A 3,494-nucleotide genomic window follows, 5' to 3' on the forward strand; every position below is an offset into this window, starting at 1 on the left:
AATCCAGGTAATTGGAACAAAATACTGAGGAGGACTTTTACTTTATGAACCTGGACTTTACACCTCTGTTCTTTACAAAACTGCTTTACATACTTTTGTAAAGGAAAAGCAGCTAACAAGTTATTGGCAAGTATGCAGGAGAACGCAATCAATAGTTATGTTTAAATACTTATCTAATGGTGGCTATTTTAGCTAAAAAAATTTACCACTGATTATGTATAAGTAACTCATTATAAATTAAATCACTCTCATACTCTTTTCCGAGGTACTAGCAATTTTAGCTCTGTGTCCTGTGTTGTCTAGCCTTGCCTTAAGTGGTATAGCATCTTGACCAATCAGACACACACATATTATATATTATATATTATATTGAATAAGCCAGCAAACTCACTATCCCAACAAAGGTCTGTGAAACTTCCCCCAAATCAAGCTAACACACTGGCAGAACTCGGTGTCCTGTTACAGGACAGAGTAATACTGATAAGTTTTACGACCCAAAAGAATGTGCAGGGACTTAATTCTTGCTGAGAAGGAGAAATTAACCCTTTTAATCCTATATATTCTAATGTGTGAATCTAATGTTCCATGAATCTAATGTTCCATATCATGATTTTACTTTTATGTGGTTTGGCCTATGTCTTTATTCTCTCTTCTAAACTATTTTGGTCTGAAACATGACTTTGCCTACTATGGTTTACCAAAATCATATGTGTAGCATGTTTAGTCTCTATAAACTCCAGTCTTGGTCCCCCATTTGTTAATTTACATTACATTTTGCTAACTTTGTGACTCATTAGTATTATAAGAATTATAATCACGGAGATTCTTTTCTTAAACACCCTATGAAATAACATACTCAAATGCACCGCTAGAACAATGGGTCGTAACATTCCTTCCAAAGCGACTGCTTCCTATTGGCTCAAACATCTCCAGAGGGTGTGACATCTTCACCCTTTGAAAATCACTGATCACAAGATCAGCTCTCTCTTGTGCTCTTGCACTCTCTTGTCCTCTTGGCTATCTTGGTCCTTCCGTCCTAATGTGAAGATGATGCTGAACTAGAAGTCCCTCAAGGACTCCCAAGCTTGTGCCAGGCTGCGGCCTTGTCTTTCCATTCACCAAAGATCCTCGGAATCCCACTGGTTCTCTCTCATCAAGACAACATTATCAAAGATCAACTGGAGCCTCAACAAATTGCATCAGGACAGTTTAATCCAAATGGGCGAGACATGCAAGTATCAAACTTAGTCTCATTATTTGATACATTAAGTATCCTTACCTCTTTTTAAGAAGGGCATGTTAGAACTAAATTGATGGTTTGCTCAAGGCTGTTGATCTGTTGAACTTCAAACAATGCTACAAATTCTTGCTTTCCTGTATTTTGCTTCAGCTCTCTTTCCCTCGGTAAACTGTATGCATGTATGTATGTGTATGTTAGAGTAGTTTAAATGTTTAGTCTAGTTAATAAAATCACACATAAAGTTGTCCGTGTCTCAAGCTCATATCTGGAGTCACTAATCATAGATTTTGACTACTTGCTCATAGTAGTACTTAGTAAGAAAGACATTTCCCATGCCCCGGAAATTTAAATTTCTATTAATTAATTAATAAACAATATTAAGTGTTCACGGGATGAACCAAGTAATTGGTTGTAATGTTAATGTAGCTACATCAAGTTAACCCGATTAACTGATCCAAATATTCATAATTGATTATAACAAGTTACGATTGATTATTAATATTTCATAGAGCTAATTCGCTACAGTGGCAATGGTCCTGTCAAAAGGGCCTACATTACACTATACTGAAGCGTGTTCAGGGGTAACTTGTGCAGATTATGATTAGAGGATAATGAAAGGCATTTTTAATCAAAAATGATTTAACCCCGAATCTGAGGAAAATTATCTTCCATCACACTAATATCTCCATAAATGCTGAACTTAAAGTATCTATGCAATGTGCTATACACTGATAAATTCTGGGAGCTATAAATAAATAAATATATGATGGTATTTTAATATTGCTTTACAGAAGGAGTGAAACCCAGATAAATCCCAGGTTACTCTGCAGCTTGTGAATATCAATAGACTTTAATTCATTCATAATTGGCATGGTAATGTTATCTCTTCCAGTTTCACTCTGAACCTTGTAAGATTGTGTTTAATAAAAACCGAGACTGCACAATGAAAGCTAGATTACAAGTACACATTTCCCTGAGGAAGGATTGTAGTCTCATTCATTAAGTGTGGTGTATAAACCCAGAGAGATATTCATGAATTGCAGTCAACCCAAATAATTTATCGTACACATAGGATCAATAGCCTGCAATGGATTGGCCTTGTGTCTGAAGTGCATCCCAGCCTAAAGCAGATCAGTATTGTGAACAAATATATATAAATTTTAGGCAAATTAACTTGTATTGTTAGCCTGCTTTCTCTTCAGCGTACTGCAGAAAACCCTCCCCACGACCTGTCATCACCAAACTCTCAGCTGAGGGGCTGACAGAAGCAGAGCTGCCAACCCTGTTAGTGGGGTGGTACCTCTTGAGTGGTGTAGGCTACTGCACCTGTTAACATTGTTGCTCACTCTTTGGGGAGAATGTTCACACATCTGCTGTGTGTGTGATGTGACAGTGCCAGTAGCTCTGACAGCTTGTTTCATTGCAACAATCACTGCAGCCTTGATGAATGCTTGTGTGGCATGATAAGCTAGAATCCCATTTGTCCGTGTTATAGTAAATTATGTGATGTCATTAAACTGCGCTCGTATTTAAGCTTGAGCACGTCTTCAGGTGAGGTCTCACCTGTTTGTTTGCGTTCTTTGGCCTGGGGCCACATGCTGCTGTGACTGTCCCGGGGTAAGTGGACTGATGGTAGAATGAGTTCAATCTTAAGTGTGTATATGGCAACTAAATGGTTTGTTGCTCTCATTTAGTCGGCCACTGTTTGATGCTGCGACCTATGTTCCACTACAAACATGGTTTCGGTTTCCTCCATCTTTACCGGATGGCTGCTGTGCGGGTGTCTGTGTTCTTCAGGTGCGGGTATGACAGGTTTTAATGGATTTTTGTCGCCAGTTAAATTATAGCTGTTTGGTATTTTGCTTGCTTTGTCATTTTGAGCTTTTGTTTGCAGAAGGATAAATTTGTTGTTTTTCCCTTTTTTTTGTGTGTCTTATTCTTCTTTTGTATAATTTTGTTTGTTTTGAATTGTTTCTTTGGCAAATATGTTATTGATAATCTTGATTTATTTCTGTATATTGTTCGTTCATTTGAATTAAATTGTTTTGATTTGTGTACATCCATAACATATTTTGTTTTCTTTTTGTTTGTTTGACTGGTTAAAGATTACTGAATTTGGTTGTTTATGATTTATTTATTTATTGGACTGGGCCTACTAAGGTTTGATATCAAGGCTTGTTGATGGATGAACAGTTGATCCATCCACCTGTCAACTTATATAACCATTTACTAATTTGTCGTCTTTGTGGAGTGT

This window comes from Siphateles boraxobius, unplaced genomic scaffold (assembly GCF_051911475.1).
Source record: "Siphateles boraxobius isolate OS27281-9 unplaced genomic scaffold, OSU_SipBor_1 30, whole genome shotgun sequence".
Classification (NCBI taxonomy): domain Eukaryota; kingdom Metazoa; phylum Chordata; class Actinopteri; order Cypriniformes; family Leuciscidae; genus Siphateles; species Siphateles boraxobius.